The sequence below is a fragment of the Neophocaena asiaeorientalis genome, unplaced genomic scaffold, assembly GCF_003031525.2.
Source record: "Neophocaena asiaeorientalis asiaeorientalis breed wild unplaced genomic scaffold, Neophocaena_asiaeorientalis_V1.1 scaffold67, whole genome shotgun sequence".
NCBI classification, from domain to species: domain Eukaryota; kingdom Metazoa; phylum Chordata; class Mammalia; order Artiodactyla; family Phocoenidae; genus Neophocaena; species Neophocaena asiaeorientalis.
Window position 1 is genome coordinate 5,119,920 of NW_020173731.1, and position 21,420 is coordinate 5,141,339.

At 37.4% G+C, this 21,420-nt stretch overlaps 1 protein-coding gene and 1 pseudogene across 1 annotated transcript in view; both read right to left on the minus strand.

Moving 5' to 3' along the window:
* PPP2R5A (protein phosphatase 2 regulatory subunit B'alpha) overlaps nucleotides 1-21,420 on the minus strand; it is an 85,721-nt gene that overhangs the window by 60,833 nt on the left and 3,468 nt on the right. The gene's annotated exons all lie outside the window — the stretch shown is intronic.
* Nucleotides 18,765-18,864, minus strand: LOC112403606 (uncharacterized; annotated as a pseudogene).

A 21,420-nucleotide genomic window follows, 5' to 3' on the forward strand; every position in this document is an offset into this window, starting at 1 on the left:
CAGGAAATATTCCTTCAAAGGAGCCCAAATTTGATTGGATTGCTCTGTAGAACAAGTATGCTCCACGGCATTGTTGAAAACAAGTAAGCAATTAGCTGAAAGTCACTGGAATTTAAAGCTGGGGCTGTGGTCAGGAGGAGACAAAGAGAGCCCTGTCACAACTACTGTTATCTCAGGGGGACTATGGGCATACCCAAAGCTGCCTTGCTGAGGAACACCAGAGGCTTAATGCTGTGGTGGAGGAAAACGTCACCCAGTCACTAAACAAACAAACAAACAACAGTAACAGGCCCCAAAGGGTAGGACCAGTACCCAGGGCTGCTAGACTGTGTTGTCTAAAATGTCCAGTTTATAACAAAAAAATTATAAGATGTGCAAAGAAACAGGAAAGTATGACCTATACACTAGGAAAAAAAAAAAAAGGCAACAGAAACTGCCTGTGAGAGCAATTAGATGTTGGATTTAACAGAAAATGACTTCAAAGCAGCTATTGTAAATATGTTCAAAGAAATAAAGGAAACCATGGTTAAAGAAGTAGAGAAGACGTGACAATGTCAAATCAAATAGAGGATACCAATTAAGAGACAGAATTAACACACACACACACAGAGAAACAAACGGAAATTCTGCATCGAAAAGTATAATAACAAAATGGAAAATTCACCAGAGGGACTCAACAGTAGACATGACTGTCAGAAGAAAGAATTACAGAACTTTGAAGATAGAATGATAGAAATTAGGAAATGAGAACAGAGAGGAAAAAATAAGAGATGAAGAAAAATGAATAGAGCTTCTTGGGACTTCATCAGGTTTGACAAATGCACATAATGGGAGTACAATAAGGAAAGGAGAGAAAGGAGCAAAATTTTAAAACTTTGAAGAAATAATGACTGAAAACTTCCCAAATTTATTGAATAACACTAACCTACACATTGAGGAAGCTTAACAAACTCCAAGAAGGAAAAATTCAAGGAGATCCACAAATACACATATCATAGTAAAAATGCTGAAAGTTAAAGACAGGAGAAAATCTTGAAAGCAGCAAAAGAAAAACAAATAGATTTCAGGGATAAGATTAACAGCTGACTTCTCAGCAGAAACAGTAGAGGCCAGAAAACAGCAGAATAACATATTCAAACTGCTCAAAGAAAAAAGCCATCAACCAAAAATCCTGCAAAGCTCTCTTTAAAAAATGAAGGCAAAATAAAGACATTCCCAGATAAACAAAAAAATGAGAGAATATATCACTAGCCAACCTTCCTTAAAGGAATTTCTTCAGGCTGAAAGCAAATGACTACAGAAAGTAATTCAAATTCACACACACACAAAGAGCAACAGTAAAGGTATTTATATAATTATAAAAGACAGTATAAATGCATATTTTTTCTTTCTCTCTTAACTGATTTTTTAAATTGTATAAAATAATATGTATACAGTGTATTGTTGGGTCGTTAACATATAGATACCTAATATATTTGCCAGTAACAGTACAAAGGAGGTGGGTGGGAGCAAAACTGTACTGGGCTAAAGAAATAACTACTTATGGTAAAACAATAATTATAACAATGTATGATTGGGTTTGTAACATCAATAAATGTAACTGTATAACAATAATGCCACAAAAAGGAGGAAAAGGAAATAGAGGAATATAGGAGTAATGATTCTATTATCTCACTGGAACTAAATTAATATAAATCTGAAGTTGATTCCAATAAATTAATATGCATATGGTAAGCCCAAGAGCAATCACTAAAAATAAACTAAAAAAGATACAGTGAAAAAAAATTAAACATAAATGCTGAATTGGAAAATATAAACTTAATATTAAAGAAAGCAGTAAAGAGAAAATACAGAACAAAAAAGACATGACATATATATAAAACAAAAAAATAAAAAATGGTAGATATAAATCCAACCATATCAATAACATTAAATACGAATGGATTAAGCAATCCAATCAAAAGGAAGAGATTGTCAGACTGGATTTTTAAAAAAATGACCTAACTATATGCTGTCTCCAAAAGATATACTTTAGCTTCAAAGATATAAACAGATTGAAAGTAAAAGGATGTAAAGTGATATATCATGCAAACAATCACAAGAAAGCTGGAATGGCTATACTAATATCAGATAAACAATGCAAACAAAAAAATTTACTAGAAACAAAGAGGGCCATTTTATAATGATAAAATGGTCAATTCATCAGTAAGATGAAACAATTATAATATTTGCACCTACTAACACAATGCCAAAATACATGAAGGAAAAACTGACAACTCAATAATAGTTGGAGACTTCAATATCTCACTATTTTTCTTTTGGCTGCATTGGGTCTTTGTTGTTGTGTGCGGGCTTTCTCTAGTTGTGGCGAGCAGAGGCTAGTCTTCCTTGCGGTGCGTGGGCTTCTCATTGTGGTGGCTTCTCTTGTTGCAGAGCACGGGCTCTAGATGCATGGGCTTCAGTAGTTGCAGCACATAGGCTCAGTAGTTGTGGCTCGCGGGCTGTGGAGTGCAGGCTCAGTAGTTGCAGCACGTGGGCTTAGTAGCACCAAGGCTTGTGGGATCTTCCCAGACCAGGGATCGAACTCGTGTCCCCTGCATTGGCAGGTGGATTCTTAACCACTGTGCCACCAGGGAAGTCCAATATCTCACTTTCAATAATGGATAGAACATTGAAGCAGAAAATCAACAGGAAATAGAAGACTTGTTCAACATAATAAACCAACTAGACTTAACAGACTTCTAAAGAACACTACAGAATTTTTATTTACTATAGAACACTCCACCCTATCACAGCAGAATATATATTCTCAAGTGCACATGAAACATTCTCCAGGACCGACCATATGCCAGGTCATAAAACAAACCTCAAAACATCTAAAAACACAGAAATAATACAAACCATGTTCTCTGACCACAATGGAATAAAATTATAACTCAAACAGAAAGAATATTTGGGGAATTCAAAAGTAAGAGGAAATTAAACAACACACTATTAAAATAACTAGTTGATCAAAGAAGAAATCAAAAGGAAAATCATAACATACTTTGAGACAAATGCAAATGAAGACACAAAACATATGGGATGTAGCTTAAACAGTATTTAGAGGGACAAATATAGCTGTAAATGCCTATATAAGAAACAATAAAGATCACAAATCAATAACCTAAGCCTTACAATTGCAAGTGACCAAGAATATCCAAAACAATCTTGAAAACCAATCCTTTGGGGTTAATTCTGAAAGTTAGAGATGATTTACTGCCTTCAGGAGTTTAGAGGCAGGTTGCGAAGGCAAGATATAGAACATAAAAAGAATAAAGTAGAAAGACTCATACTTCCCCATTTCAAAACACACTGCAAAGCAACAGTAATTAATACAGTGTGGTGCTGATTAAGACAGATAGACAGATCAATGGAATAGCATTAAGGGTCCAGAAATAAAATCATGTGCCAACTGATTTTCAACAAAGGAACCAAGACCATTCAATGAGAAAAACATATAGTATTTTCAACAAATAGTGCTGGGACACACACAAAAGAGTAAATTTTAACCTTTACATCACATTCCATACAAAAATTAACTCAAAATGGTTCAAAGACCTAAATGTGAGAACTAAAACCATTAAATTCTGAAAAGAAAACATAAGGGTAGATCTTCATAACCTTGGATTTAGAAAGGATTCTTAGATATGACACCAAAAGCAGTAAGGGAAAAAAAAAGATAACATCTGTGCTTCTAAGGACACCAGCAAGAAAGGGAAAAGACAAAGGGACTTATATCAAGAATATATAAAGAATTCTTACAACTCAATGATAAAAAGACATACAATTCAATTAAAAATTGGGCAAAGGGGCTTCCCTGGTGGCGCAGTGGTTAAGAATCCGCCTGCCAATGTAGGGGACATGAGTTCGATCCCTGGTCTGGGATGTGTGTGGAGCCCACATGCCATGGAGCAGCTAAGCCTGTGCACCACAACTGCTGAGCCTGTGCTCTACAGTCCGCGAGCCACAACTACTGAGCCCACGTGTCACAACTACTGAAGCCTGTGTGCCTAGAGCCCGTGCTCCGCAACAAGAGAGACCACCACAACGAGAAGCCTGCGCACTGCAACAAAGACCCAAAACAGCCAAAAATAAATAAATTTATTTTTTTAAAAAAATTGGGTAAAGGATCTGAAGAGCCATTTTTCCAAAGAAGGTATAACAAATGGCCAATAAGCACATTAAAAGATGTTTGACATCAATAATCATTAGAGAAATGCAAATCATAACCACAAAGAGATATAACTTCATATCCATTAGGATGGTTATAATCAAAATGTCAGAATAACAGTGTTGGTGATGATGTGAACGATCAGAACCCTCATACACTGCTGGTGAGAATGTAAAACAGTGGGGCTGCAGTAGAAAACCGTGAGGCAGTTTATGAAGTGATTAAACACAGAATTACCACATGACCTAGCAATTCCACTCCTAAGTGTAGGTATACCCTAGAGAAATGAAAACATATGTCTACCCCAAAACTTGTACACAAATATTTATAACAGCATTATTCATAATAACTAAAAGGAGGAAAAAACATAAATGTTCATCCACTGATGAATGGACAAATAAAATGTGGTGTTAAAGCCATTCTATGGAGTATTAATTGGTCATAAAAGGAATGTAGTAATGATATGTACTACAACATGACAAGCTTTGAAAACATTATGCTAAGTGGAAAGAAGCAGTCACAAAAGACCATACATTATAGGCTTCCATTATTGTAAAATGTCTAGAATAGGGAAATCTATAGAAACAGAATTAGAGTAGTGATTGCTTAGGGTAGGGGTGGGAGGGATGAGGGGATAGTGGGGCTAATAGTTAAAGAGTATGGCATTTCTTTTTGAGATGATGAAAATGTTCTAAAATTGACTGTAGTGATGGTAGCACATATCTGTGAATATACCAAAAACCACTGAATTGTACACTTTAAATGGTGAATTGTATGGTACATAAATTATATCTAAATAAAGGTGTTTAAAAAATTTAGTCCAGTCCTGGTCTCTAAAATACTTTCCTATCAAATACCTAAGACATTATTGAAAGAGAGTAAAAGTTTAAAGATCAATTGTAGTTTAAAGATCAAATACATGTAAAAATAACATAAACTTCATTCCACCATAAATGTACAATATATACAATGGATGCTTAGAATACCCTTGTTTTTGTCTTTATGTTGCCTATACTAATTTATAATACTAAATTAGAAATTTTCACTGAACATGTAAATGAAAATTCAAAACCATCACATAAGAGATAATAATAACACAGGCAACACAGTCTCTGACATAAATCATACCAAGTTTTCTTAGGTCAGTCTCCCAAGGCAATAGAAATAAAAGCAAAAATAAACAAATGGGACCTAATCAAGTTTATAAGCTTTTGCACAGCAAAGGAAACCATAAACAAAACAAAAAGACAACCTATGCACTGGGAAAAAATATTGGCAAATGACGCAACTGACAAGGGCTTAATTTCCAAAATAAACAAACAGATCCTACAATTTAATAACAACAAAAAAAAAGCAACAGAATTGAAAATTTCTCCAAAGACATTTCTCCAAAGACAACATACAGATGGCCGAAAAGCACATCGCTAATTTTCAGAGAAATGCAAATCAAAACTACAATGAGGTACCACCTCACACTGGTCAGAATGGCCATCATTAAAAAGTCTACAAATAATAAATGTTGGAGAAGGTGTGGAGAAAAGGGAACCCTCTTACACTGTTGGGAATGTAAATTGGTGAAGCCACTATGGAAAACAGTATGGAGGCTCCTCAAAAAACTAGGAATGCCACATGATCCAGCAATCCCACTACTGGGCATAACTATAAATGTTCATAGAAGCACTATTTACAATAGCCAAGACATGGAAACAACCTGAATCTCCACTAACAGATGACATGTCAGAAAGACAAAGACAAATACCGTATGATATCACTTGTATGCAGAATCTAAACTATGACACAAATGAACATATCTACAAAACAGAAATAGACTCACAGACATAGAGACCTGACTTGTATTTGCCAAGAGGGAGGGACGAGTTGGGGAGGGAAGGATTGGGAGTTTCGGATTAGCAGACACAAACTATTATATATAGGATGGATAAACAACAAAGTCCTATTGTATAGTACAGGAAACTATAGTCAATATCCTGTGATAAACCATAATGGAGGAGGAGAGCTTCAAGATGGCAGAAGAGTAAGACATGGAGATCATCTTCCTCCCCACATATACATCAGAAATACATCTACATGTGGAACAACTCCTACAGAACACGCACTGAACGCTGGCAGAAGACCTCAGACTTCCCAAAAGGCAAGAAACTCCCTACGTACCTGGGTAGGGCAAAAGAAAAAAGAAAAAACAGAGACAAAAGAACAGGGACGGGACTTGCACCTCGGGGAGGGAGCTGTGAAGGAGGAAAGGTTTCCACACACTAGGAAGCCCCTTCGTAGGCAGAGACTGTGGGTGGTGGAGTGGGGGAAGCTTCGGAGCCATGGAGCAGAGCGCAGCAACAGTGGTGCGGAGGGCACAGTGGAGAGATTCCCGCACAGAGGATCGGTGCCGACCAGCACTCACCAGCCCGAGAGGCTTGTCTGCTCACCCGCCGTGGCGGGTGGGAGCTGGGAGCAGAGGCTCGGGCTTCAGAGGTCAGATCCCAGGGAGAGGACTGGGGCTGGCTGTGTGAACACAGCCTGATGGGGGCTAGTGCACCACAGCTAGCTGGGAGGGAGTCCGGGGAAAAGTCTGGACCTGCCTAAGAGGCAAGAGGCTTTTTCTTGCCTCTTTGTTTCCTGGTGCGCGAGGAGAGGGGATTAAGAGCGCCGCCTAAAGGAGCTCCAGAGACGGGCCTGAGCCGTGGCTATCAGCGCAGACTCCAGAGACGGGCATGAGACGCTAAGGCTGCGGCTGCTGCTGCCACCAAGAAGCCTGTGTGCGAGCACAGGTCCCGCTCCACACCTCCCCTCCCGGGAGCCTGTGCAGCACACCACTGGCAGGGTCCCGGGATCCAGGGACAACTTCCCCAGGAGAACACAGGGTGCACCTCGGGCTGGTGCAACATCACGCCGGCCTCTACCACCGCAGGCTCGCCCCGCATCCGTACCCCTCCCTCCCCCTGGCCTGAGTGAGCCAGAGCCCCCGAATCAGCTGCTCCTTTAACCCCATCCTGTCTGAGAGGGAACAGATGCCCTCAGGCGACCTACTCGCGGAGGTAGGTCCAAATCCAAAGCTGAACCCTGGGAGTTGTGCAAACAAATAAGAGAAAGGGAAATCTCTCTCAGCAGCCTCAGGAGCAGCAGATTAAATCTCCACAATCAACTTGATGTACCCTGCATCTCTGGAATACCTGAAGAGACAACGAATCATCCTAAATTGAGGAGGTGGACGTTGGGAGCAATGATATATATATATTTCCCCCTTTTGCTCTTTTTGTGAGTGTGTATGTGTACGCTTCTGTGTGTGATTCTGTCTGTATAGCTTTGCTTTTACCATTTGTCCTAAGATTCTGTCTGTCCGTTTGGGGGTTTTTTTAATTACTTAAAAAATTTTTTTTCTTAATAATTATTTTTTTATTTTAATTACTTTATTTTATCTTCTTTCTTTCTTCCTTTTTTTCTCCCTTTTATTCTGAGCCGTGTGGAGGACAGGTTCTTGGTGTTCCAGCCAGGCGTCAGGGCTGTGCCACTGAGGCGGGAGAGCCAAGTTTAGGACACTGGTCCACAGACACCTCCCAGCTCCATGTAATATCAAACGGTGAAAATCTCCCAGAGATCTCCATCTCAACGCCAAGACCCAGCTCCACTCAAAACCAGCAAGCTACAGTGCTGGACACCTTATGCCAAACAACTAGCAAGACAGGAAAAACCCAGACGCACTGAACCAACCTTAGCCACTGGAAATAGACACCAAAAACAATGGGAACTACGAATGTGCAGCCTGCGAAAAGGAGACCCCAAACACAGTAAGTTAAGCAAAATGACAAGACAGAGAAACACACAGCAGATGAAGGAGCAAGGCAAAACCCCACCAGACCTAACAAATGAAGAGGAAATAGGCAATCTACCTGAAAAAGGATTCAGAATAATGATGGTAAAAATGATCCAAAATCTTCGAAATAGAATGGAGAAAATACAAGAAACGTTTAACAAGGAACTAGTAGAACTAAAGAGCAAACAAACAGTGATGAACAACACAATAAATGAAATTAAATACTCTCTATAAGGGCTTTCCTGGTGACGCAGTGGTTGACAGTCTGCCTGCCGATGTAGGGGACACGGGTTTGTGCCCTGGTCTGGGAAGATCCCACATGCCGCGGAGCGGCTGGGCCCGTGAGCCATGGCCACTGAGCCTGCACGTCCGGAGCCTGCGCTCCCCAACGGGAGAGGCCACAACAGTGAGAGGCCTGCGTACTGCAAAAAAATAAATTAAAAAAAAAATTCTCTAGAAGGGATCAATAGCAGAATAACTTAGGCAGAAGAACGGATAAGTGACCTGGAAGATAAAGTAGTGGAAATAACTACTGCAGAGCAGAATAAAGAAAAAAGAATGAAAAGAAGCAGAAACTCTGAAAGCCAGAAGGGACTGGCAGGACATATTTAAAGTGATGAAGGACAAAAAACGACAAGCAAGATTACTCTACCCAGCAAGGATCTCATTCAGATTTGACGGAGAAATAAAAACCTTTACAGACAAGCAAAAGCTAAGAGAATTCAGCACCACCCAACCAGCTTTACAACAAATGCTGAAGGAACTTCTCTAGGCAGGAAACACAAAAGAAGGAAAAGACCTACAATAATAAACCCAAAACAATTAAGAAAATGGTAATAGGAACAGACATATTGATATTTATTTAAATGTAAATGCATTAAATGCTCCAACCAAAAGACATAGACTGGCTGAATGGATACAAAAACAAGACCCATATATATGCTGCCTACAAGAGAACCACTTCAGACCTAGGGACACATACAGACTGAAAGCGAGGGGAAGGAAAAAGATATTCCATGCAAATGGAAATCAAAAGAAAGCTGGAGTAGCAATTCTTATATCAGACAAAATAGACTTTAAAACAGAGACTATTACAAGAGACAAAGAAGGACAATACATAATGATCAAGGGATCAATCCAAGAAGATATAACAATTGTAAATATTTATGCACCCAACATAGGAGCACCTCAATACATAAGGCAAATACTAACAACCATAAAAGGGGAAATCGACAGTAACACAATCATAGGAGGGGACCTTAACACCCCACTTTCACTAATGGACAGATCATCCAAAATGAAAATAAATAAGGAAACACAAGCTTTAATTGATACATTAAACAAGATGGACTTAATTGATATTTATAGGACATTCCATACAAAAACAACATAATACACATTCTTCTCAAGTGCTCATGGAACATTCTCCAAGAGAGATCATATCTTGGGTCACATATCAAGCCTTGGTAAATTTAAGAAAACTGAAATCATATCAAGTATCTTTTCCGACCACAACACTATGAGACTAGATATCAATTACAGGAAGAAACCTGTAAGAAATTACAAAGACATGGAGGCTAAACAACACACTACTTAATAACCAAGATATCACTGAAGAAATCAAAGAGGAAATCAAAAAACAGCTAGAAACAAATGACAATGCAAACATGACGACCCAAAACCTATGGGATGCAGGAAAAGCAGTTCTAAGAGGGAAGTTTATAGCTATACAATCCTATCTTAAGAAACAAGAAACATCTCAAATAAACAACCTAACCTTACACCTAAAGCAACTAGAGAAAGAACAAAAAAAACCCCAAAGTTAGCAGAAGGAAAGAAATTTCCTTCCTAGTGCATTCCTATACACTAATGATGAGAAACCTGAAAATGAAATTAAGAAAATATTCCCATTTACCACTGCAACAAAAAGAATAAAATATCTAGGAATAAACCTACCTAAGGAGACAAAAGACCTGTATGCAGAAAATTATAAGACACTGACAAAAGAAATTAAAGATGATACAAATAGATGGAGAGATATACCATGTTCTTGGATTGGAAGAATTAACATTGTGAAAATGACTCTACTACCCAAGGCAATCTACAGATTCAATGCAATCCTTTTCAAACCACCAATGGCATTTTTCACAGAACTAGAACAAAAAATTTCACAATTTGTATGGAAACACAAAAGACCCTGAATAGCCAAAGCAATCTTGAGAAAGAAAAACGGAGCTGGAGGAATCAGGCTCCCTGGCTTCAGACTACACTACAAAGCTACAGTAATCTAGTCAGTATGGTACTGGCACAAAAACAGAAATGCAGATCAATGGAACAGGATAGAAAGCCTAGAGGTACAGCGGAAATTAACACAACCTTGTAAATCAACTATACTTCAATAAAATTTTTTTAAAAGAGATAATAATAATAGTTTATTAACATGGCTATGTAGTATTGGTTTTAATAACAGTTCATTGAATAAAAAAATATTAAATTCAGTACAGTAAGATAATTTTGAGTTTTCCCTCATAATATAGTTTTGCTGGTACTGTCTCAAATGAATCTTAGCAGAAAATCTAGTCTATATTCGTTTCTCTCAAGACCTCAAATATCAAGAACACTAAAATTTTAAAATATTCATTATCATAAAGCCTTCCATTTCTTGTCCATTTTCATAAAAGTCAATGTGATAAACTAAACTTTTTAGGGATAACCAAATTATTTCAAGTTGTTCATTGTTAATCCTCTATTTTACATCTAAGAATAGTCTGAAGTACTAGATATCATAATTTGTAACAGAAATAAGTTTTATAGGTATAATTTTCCTTAAAGAAAAAAGATAACATATTCCCTATTACTGTTGCTCACATACTTGAAATCTAAAGTAGGCTCTCATATAAGATTCGTGCTACAAATTACAGAACAAGCACCGTATCATAGCAACCCAGCAATACCACTACAGTGACATGCTGAGGATGCAATCCAAGATTCTAATTTAAGAAATTGGCACAGAATATAGGACATGCAGCTTTTTTTGGCAATACCCCTAGAACATTAATAAGTAAGAGTCTAAAATCAGCTTTTATTTGAAACTTCAGAGGATCAAGCTTTTATAAGGTAACAATGGGAACGTTTATTAACAAATGATTCACAGCATTGTAACTAAATATGACTTAGGTAAGGGTCTATGATTTCATTAAAATTGAAAATGGTGGGAAAAATTGTAGATATCACATCTTAGGAATTTGAATACATGAACCCTACCAGTTTGATAATGCATTCTAATATACAAATGTAAACCATTTTAAGAAAACCCGTAGAATACTATCTAGAACTTTAAAAAGCATAAATATTTACATGCTTTACTCAATTACCATTCAAATGCAAATACATTCACAACTACTACACTACAAAAGGGTTAAAATATACTGTTCAATTTTTATTTCAAAAAATTATGTTACCTCTTGTTATCAAAACCACTTTAAAGGGGCTTCCCTGCTGGCACAGTGGTTGGGAGTCCGTCTGCCGATGCAGGGGACACGGGTTCGTGCCCCGATCCGGGAGGATCCCACATGCCGCAGAGCGGCTGGGCCCGTGAGCCATGGCCGCTGAGCCTGCGCGTCCGGAGCCTGTGCTCCGCAACGGGAGAGGCCACAACAGTGAGAGGCCCGCGTACCGCAAAAAAAAAAAAAAACCACTTTAAAGAAGATAAGAACAAGAAATGAAGATGAGCTAGTGGGGCATGTTATATGGATTTCTTGGAATGTAGAACCTTGAGAAGCAGATACTGAAAAACAGTCTCCTAGAAGAATAAATGGAATATTGTGTCATCTATTTAATTCAATTTGAATATAAAATCTATTCATTAAATAAAGGTTTTTAGAAGCATCTTTGTTTCATTTGGGACCCTTGGGGAACAAGAAGTGTTTTAAAACAGATCTTTAAAGATGGTTTCCATAGCTGTGATGAGGTTCCATCTTGCAGCTAACTCTATCTGCAACTCCTAAGAAACACCTGCTACTGTGTTAGGAAAAGGATTACCTACTTTAACAAGGTGGTTCAAATCTCTAGAGCAGGGCCTAAGGGCCACAAAACAACCCACCCACTTCCCTCCTCCATCTGACCAGAGACGGGCTTCAGCATGGCGGTGGTGCTGCAAATCCAAGGACCCTGAAATTATATACAAAATATTGTATATGATATTTTCTGAGATGATGGATTTCTTTAATCAGATTTTCTAGGAGATCCATGTATAATCTCCCTAAAATTAAACACCAGTACTCTTAGAAGTTATTTCCTCTCCTTTTAACATAAGGAATTTTCATAATCAAGGTTTAAAATGATTTGACTCAGTATTTCCAAAAATAAAAAGTTTAATCAGAAACAATTCTAAATAGATTTTAATTTTTTTCTTTCAGAAACATGCTATTTATAGTATTCTATTAAAGTGAAAGTAATGGGTTATAGAACAACATACATTATATGATCTCACTAATGGGAAAATATAGGAAGATGTTCAAAATTTTAGAAGTTTCCTCTGCCTGGGGATTTTTACTTTCTATTGACTTGTTTTTAAGAGTGAGTCTGTAAGTTTTTACAAAAATAATAAAGCCATTATACAAGAAATAGGGTAGTTAAGAATATGACATTTCTCACTGCATAGTCTTTAAATGACTTTATTTTAGAAAACCATGAAAACTGAGACTCACTCATGACTCACAGCAAGTACTGTATCCTAAAATAGTCATTCCTATTCCACAGGAGAAGCTACTTTTCTAGATCTTTTTTTAAAAAGAAGAAGTTCTCAAAATATCAAAATATGATTATGTGTAAGCTTATACAGGTGGTTCAAATTAAAAACAGAATTATCAAAATATATGAAATACCAAAATCAGTGCCTGGGTATCTGGTAGCTAAGTAAAACCTGGGTTATTTTTACCTCTCCTGCATGAATGATAGAAATTTCCTATGAAGGAAATATGACTGAAAATTAAATGCACCTGAAAAGCATTTCATTGTTACATGTGCTACTTTATTTCCACTGTGGATTCAAATTTAGTCACAAATGTATGTAGAAAACTACTTAGAGAGATGACATATTGTCTAATTTCAGTTTTTCTCAGTTTTCAGGAGAATAAAATCAGTAGAGTGATGGATGAATTGGCCCAATTGACTTTTATATCCAAGTCTCAGTTATCTTGCCCCAATTTATTTTCCTCCCTTGAATTGGGAAATAATGATCAGAAAGACAGTGCTATGTTAATGTGGTCATAGTTTAAAAAAAAAAAGTTTTCAAAAACTGTGTGTACATAGCTTGTGTATAGAACAGAGAAGCAAAAATAAGTAGAATCTAATCAGTCTTGATATTCCATAATAATTCCATAATTCCTCAAAGCTGCTAATTACTTATCATTATAACTTTAAGTGAGTAGAGACTCCAAATTATAAATCTAGCTCTGACACAAATGTGCTGAGTGATTAAAAGTTCATTTCATCTTGTTTCTCAGTACTCATTCATAAAACAACTGTTCTCCAACTTCTTCTTCAGAAAAACTTTACATTACTTTAAAAAGGGAAGAATTGTGCTAAAAGGGAGACCTGCAAAGATCAATGAAGCATTTTTATACCAGAAGAATTTAAAAAATAAAGATCCTCTGCTTTACAGGGTCTTAGAAAAACCTACTTTCAGTACCTGCCCAGGACCTAAAAGAAATCATTCTCTCTCTTGTAAGGCTCTCAACTACAAATATTTCTCCTTTGCACTGTTAGAAAATAACATGCTAATTTTGCTTTAGTGCAGATAATACACATCTTGGTTTCATATTACAGAGGACGAATCAATTGAGAAGATGAAGCTATAAATGACTTGCACAAGAATATAACCTACCTGTTTTGGTTTCTTCATCAACAAAATGCTAAATTTGGGGCTGTATGTAAACTATTACTCAATTATAAATCATTATAAATTTGTGAATTACTGCATGACACAAAACGGTGTTTTTCTTTAAATCAATTTAATAGCATTTGCTTCATTATTTCATTCAATAAATATTAAACCAAGTACTGACTGCCTAAATTCTGGGAAGGAAGATATGGATCTCAGGTCTTGGAGCACTTTACTCATAGTCTAAAGGCAGAAAACAGCCAATTAAGTAACTAACCCTACTCATGAACCTGCCCCAACAAATTCTGTAATCTACCTCACACATATACCAAGGACATCTTGCCACTGCGCAATGTCTTATACACAGACATTCCGCTGAATGGGGAATATATAATCCCATTTTGCCCAAAAGACCAAGTGGCCAGCATCCCAAACTATGAACATTTTCTAATAAACAACGTTGAAAATCTTTTTTTTTTTTTTTTTGCGGTACGCGGGCCTCTCACCGTTGCGGCCTCTTCCGTTGCAGAGCACAGGCTCCGGATGCACAGGCCCAGCGGCCATGGCTCACGGGCCCAGCCGCTCCGCAGCATGTGGGATCTTCCCGGACCGGGGCACGAACCCGTGTCCCCTGCATCGGCAGGCGGACTCTCAACCACTGCGCCACCAGGGAAGCCCCGTTGAAAATCTTTTAATGAATGTTTAGAAATCATAGAAATTACCAATGGGCACTCTGTGATTCACACATCCAAAAGTCTATTTGATGTTTATACCTAGGTTTCCAAAAGACATCTCAAACTTAAAATCTCTAAAATGTAACTCCGGATTTTCCCTCGTTATCTGGTTCTTTTTCTAATGTATTCCTTCTCAGTGGTGGTAGACCTATGCAACGCAGCTGTCCAAGCTAAAACACCTGGGAAACATCTTTGGCTCCTACCTTTGCCTGTCCATCTCCCCCAAACAATTCATCAACAAGTCCTAGCTTAGTTATATTGTGAATACATCTCTTTCTCTCCATCTTTACTGCTACCACCCTAGCCCCAGCCATATCATGCCTCATCTAGTCTATTAAAACAACCTCCTAACTGATCCTCCTTCTAAAAATCTTGTTCTGCTACAATCCATTCTCCACCCAGCAGCCAGTGATACATTTTTTTTTTGTTTTAATTGTCAAGCTTCCTGAAAGAGATGTCCATACTTACTGACTTAGCTTTCCCAATTTCCATCCACTCCTCATTTCTCCTTAGAGAAGTCTGGTTTCAAGTCTATCAATCCTCTGAAACCCCTCTAGAGTCACAAACATTGCCTGAAGACTACCAAACCCATGGAAACATTTCCATTCTTATTTGACTTGCTAGCAGTTCTTCTCACTGTTACTAGCCTCACCCCACTCCCAATTAAAAACATATTTTCTTCCCTTGACTGCCTTGTCTCTACTCTCTCCTGTCTTCCACTCAAGCTGTTGCTCCTTCTTCTTTGATCATCATCTAAATGATGGTATTCCTTGCCCTCTTCTCATTCTATATACATTTTCAGTAAGCAGTTGCATCTCTTCAAATGCCACCTTTAATCTAAAGCTCCTAAATTCTTATTTTTAGCACAGATTTTTCTACTTAGCTCCAGACCCAAATATCTAATTTCCTACTAGACTCTTCACTTCTATTTCCACAGGCACTTCAACCTGTCCCACAGACAACCTGTCCGTCTTCTCCCACATCAGATCTTCCACTCTTTTTCCCTTTCAGTAAATTGCTACCATACATCTAGTTGCACAAGTTAGAAATGTATCATCATTGATTTTTCCCTCTCACCAAGTCCCCCTGTGATACCACCTATCCCCACTTAGATAAGGCCACCATCATCTCTTGCCTGGATTACTGTGCCAGCATTAACTAGTATTCTTCACGCTCATCTCCCAATATACTCTTCACACAACTGTCAGGAATAAGTGCAGGACATGGCATCAAGGCTGTTACCTAGACACTAATTGTTGCTCCAGTCTCTTCTCTAGCCAGTTCCCTATTATAATATTCTTTATCACGGCCACATATATTGCTGGCAGTTCCCAACATACGCTATGCTCACCTACCTCTGGGGTTGCCCATACTGTCCTTTAGGTGGACCTCTTAGAACCCATGTGTCTTGGTCTAACACATCTGGCCTTTCAGGTCTCAGCTTACCTGTCACCTTCTCCAGGAAGCTTTCCCTGATCTCTCTCCTCACATACCAAAACTGAGTTGGGTCCCTCACACACTCCCCTAGGCTTTCACTGCTTACTCTTATCACAGCACTTGTCTCTAATTGAAACCACCGGCTTACATGTCTATATTTATCCCACCAGACTCTAAGCCCCTAAAGACATTTAATTTTGAAAGAAAAAGCATTCATCATTTTATTCACTTTACTGAGTAAAAGTTTTAATCTCTACAATGGTTTACCTAAAATTTAAGCACTATGAACATCAAAGAGGAAAATATTTCTGTACTAGATTTTGAAAGCAAAGTATGTATCTAGTTTCACAGCAGGCAAACAAAATCTTCTTCCTCTGGCTAATTATAAGAAGAACAGTAGTACAAGTTAAAAAAAAAAAGCAGGGGCTTCCCTTGTGGCACAGCAGTTGGGAGTCCGCTTGCCGATGCAGGGGACACGGGTTTGTGCCCTGGCCCGGGGGGATCCCGCATGCCGCGGAGCAGCGGGGCCCGTGAGCCATGGCCGCTGAGCCTGCGCGTCCGGAGCCTGTGCTCCGCAACGGGAGAGGCCACAACAGTGAGAGGCCCGCGTACCGCAAAAAAAAAAAAAAAGCAAATATATATTCCTATACGCAGAGCGGCTGGGCCCGTGAGCCATGGCCGCTGAGCCTGCGCGTCCGGAGCCTGTGCTCCGCAACGGGAGAGGCCACAACAGTGAGAGGCCCGCGTACCGCAAAAAAAAAAAAAAAAAAAAAAAAAAAAAAGCAAATATATATTCCTATAGAAATTATATTTTATTTTACTTATGACTTCAACAGATGTTTATCTTTAGAAAAGTCTGTTTGGAAAATTATGTTTTTAAAAAAACACCCAGTTTTGCTAAATCAAAATTCAGAGCTTATGACAAAAACTGTCTCATCCTTTTGACTTTATCAATTTAGAGGCACAGGATTAACTATGAGTTCAAATAATCATCATCTTCTGGTAACAGCTATAATTCTGGAATATCTGTTATCAGTGAGTGTGAATCAAAGGCAAATCCAATTAAAAAGAGAAAATGTATCATTTTTAAAGCTATATTTAATATTTTATTATCCTGTACTACAAGTTAAGCCCAGTCATTAAAAAATTCTAGTTTCATACACCTAACATCTTTTTAACTATCATTTATGCAGTTTCCTCAATAAGCAAAATCTGAGAGAGTATCTAAGAGCTTAAAAACCCTGTACTTCTTCTCCCTACCTTAATGAAAGCTTTTCTGATGAAATGACAAGATAGCTATTTATTTAGAACAAGAGTGAAACTCATTCCTAATGAAAGCTAAACCAGAATGACTTCTGAGGTCCCATTCAGCACTGGAAGGCTCAACTAGATATAACATCACAATAATGTTACAGTAAATGCAATTAGCATCACCATTCCAGTAGGAGGAGTGAGTTCCCAAGAAATCCCTTGCCTTCAGTATCCAAGTTAGAAATAGGTTCTCTGAATTTTATTAATGTGAACCTATCATATTTGGCAAACTACAAAAAAAAAATCCTAATAGATTTCTTTAAGAAATCTGATCAAAATTGCAGGATTTCTAAAATTCACCATTACACGAAAAAACCACATAAACAAATTCCTTCAAGGAAAATTCAAAAATATATATAAAAAGTGGTTTGAAACTGCTCATTAGTGAATATCCTGCCCAGACAAGCAGAGCTTATTTCACATAAACCTAGCCTGTCATGTAAAACTCTTTCAGTAAAGCATTTAGGTTCCCTATTACATAATAATGCACTGAAAGTAATTACATATTTAAAATCTGTTCCTTTCATCTCCTTCAAGGACATCCTTATAAATAAAGATTGAGCCTCAAATTTAGAAATTACTGGAAACTAGTTATTTCAGTTTACCCGATATTTACATAGTTGTCCACATCTGGAAGTCAACCCAGTATTACTTTTCCACACAGACATTACACAATACTTTTCCTAGAAATAAATCTATCAATAATGTTACACGTCACTTAAACCAGTCACTGGCAAAGCACAAATACAGCGGCAAACAATCCTTTGTTTCAAACCTACATTTACTATTTATTATCATGGTACTGAAAGCCCAAAATTCATAACTTTGAATCAGATTTAGGCACAAATATATTAAAACAAAACACAAAACAGACGAGAACCCATCTGCTGGTAGATAGCACAGAACACCACTGAAGGAAGCATAATCAATAACGGGGGAATGTGTGTAGAGGGAGGGCCAACAGGTAATTTCTTAATCAAAACAGTGACTCCGCCTACATGACCACACTTATTATGCACAGAACACTGTATTTGGTACTATAATAGGATATGAAAACACAGATAACTTCTGCTTTCACAAAAATTTTACCATCTCATTCTGGATGGAGAACATCACTTCATAACTGACGCTGACTCTGCACAACAAATCAACAAATACAGGTATCATTCAAACTGGTTGTTAGCAGAAAGGCCAAAGACAAAAGAGAGCTATGGAATATAAGTGGTCCCAGGTCCTTGCTGCCCCACCTTCAGTAAAAAACTGTGGTCAAGATTAAGATGATAGACGTAAAAACACTCTGACGAAAAACATTTCTTTTTCCTTTTTCTTGTTCTTTCCAAAATGCCCTGTTTATTCTGCAAAAATCTGGAATACTTCACAAATCTGTGTGTCATCCTTGGGCAGGAATCATGCTAATCTTCAATAGTCTCAGTTTTAGTATTATGTGCTGCCAAAGCAACCACAAGAAAAACATTACTTGACGCTAAATAAATACAAGGCATGACCAAAAACAGTTATGATCAACAATATCTCATCTGTTCAACATCTAATAGTCAACATATACACTAGTAATGTTAGTTCTAAATCTTCAAGAGGCAGAACAATGCTGTGAACATACAGCAAATATCAGCTTTACATTCCAAATTGGTTGGGATTATCATGCTACCCTGAATGATGGGATTAAACTAGGCAAACTGCTATCATATGTTCTCATTTTTACTTGACAGCTCAGCCACAGCTCTGAAAATCACAGAGAGAAAAAAAAAAAAGTGACCACCTTGTATCAAAGGATAATAGCTGATTTTTAATTATGATAACTACAGTAAAATCCAATAGAATCAACTCATCACACCTAAAACTCCAGAATCCAAGAGCACTATCCCCTTCAGGAAAGTAGCTGATTAGCCATAGGGGGCAGCAAAGTTAAGAGAGTGAAAAGTAAATAGCACGAGGTGAAGTGAGGGCAGGAAATGTTAATAGGCTGGGTAATGAGCCACGAGTATCCAGAGAAAAGGACAAAGTCTCAATTAATGAATTAAATCAATAGACAGATAATGCCAAACCAGTGATTCTCAACCCTGGCTGCATATCAGAATCATCCTGGGAGCTTTCAAAAATACAAATGCCTGCATCCTACCTTAGACCAATTTATTTAGAATCACTTGAGGGTAGGACCCAGGCACTGATGTTTTTTAAAACTCTCTAAGTGCACAGCCAGGGTTGAGAACACTGCTAAACACATAAAATAAAAATAAGGTAGTTTATATCCCCAGCTTTTTACAATTTAAAAAGTTAAAATTTTAAAAACACACAATCTATTATTTCCCAAATGTATGATTTTTGTTGATAAACCTGTCTTTGTCATCCAAAGAGAGGCAATACCTCATTAAAGACTAATTCATTTTTGTGATTTTATCAGGGGAAAATATTATTCTTACAAGTAAAAATGATTAAACTGAAGGTCAAAGGGGTTAAACAACTAGTGCAAAGCAACTGTGACTCATCAATGATACAGGAAGACAGTTTAAGTGTACTATTTACAAGATGGTACTCTATCCCAGTGATCACACTATTTTACTTAAATACATTTTACTGGATTCTCACTTTACAGGCACTTCATAAAAGGATCCAAAATTCAATTAAGAATCAGAGGAGGTAATAACATTGGGGGAAAAAGAAATTTGACCCTAAATAGGAATTCTGAAGATGTTAAATTAGACTTAAATGGAAGTTTTTCCTTCATGCGAAGGCCAGCAACAGACACTATATTAATTTCTCTAGAAGTATATCCTTAAAAAGTTTTTAAAAATTTAAAAATAAGTCTACCAGAAGAAATATAATATTACTTCCAGAAGACAGTCCTAAAATAGGTAAAATGTTATATCCCTTTGTAAATAAACATTTTTAACATATTCAGATGAATTTCAACTCTCCTTTATTGCCACCCCAATTACTAAAACAGGTTTTGGGTTTAGATGGAATGAAATTAATTTTGAAAGAAATCTATAAACCTTAAAAGTTCAGTCAGTAGTGTCCCTCACCAGCACAAAAAAGTTAAGTTAGCTATGAAATTTCAAATCGTGTCTTTGTTCTTGTTCCAGATGCCCTAAAAGACCACATACATCAAGAAAAACAAAAATTTTTTTTCCCTATAGGTAAGCAAAGCACTTCAAATGAGCACCACTGTTACTGGACTCAGTACCTCCAGTGGGACCCAGCTTCTAAGAATATACCAACCAAGAAACTGAGGAAACTTGGTAAGTTCTTTACCTCATCTGAAGGGGACTTCAATCTCAAAGCCAGTTTCATTCTGTTCTTTGCCATTTACTGGCTGTCTCCCATAAGAAATGCACATCTATACAATTCTACTGGTTAATTCAATTTCTCTGCTTGATAAAAAAACTTCTAACTACAACTTTCAATATTTTAAATAGTCACTCTACCCTATTTCCACATCCACACTTATGCTGATGTTACAGCTTCACCTCATTTCACATAAATCATATGTGAAAACTGATTATAAACAAATTATACATTAAGTACACTAGCAAAGTTTACTATTTATGTGAATCCCTCATTTAGAAAATACCTTTGATCTGGATTTTCAAATATCAAAGAGAATGGGAACTAACATTCTTTGCCTATTTTTAGGCACTAATTACATTATTTCACTTAATCCCCCAAATCCTGGGGAGATAGAAGGTATTATCCCCATTTTAGAGATAAGGAAAGCAACTCAGAAAGATTAAAATTTTACCTTTGACCCAGGGCTGACCCCAATGACCCAACTCTATGATACTGCTCAAATTTCACAAAGCAGAACAGCAAAAATACTGAAATCATTTAACCTGGGTACTGGTGTCAGGTGCAACACCATCCAGATAAGTAATCACAGGCCTGAAACTAAGCTGTTTAAGCCTCAGCTTTCTCATCTGGGAATAATACTGGTCTTGCACAGAGTTGCTGGGATAACACAATGAAATATAATTTTTGTAAAAATACATTGAGCTACGGA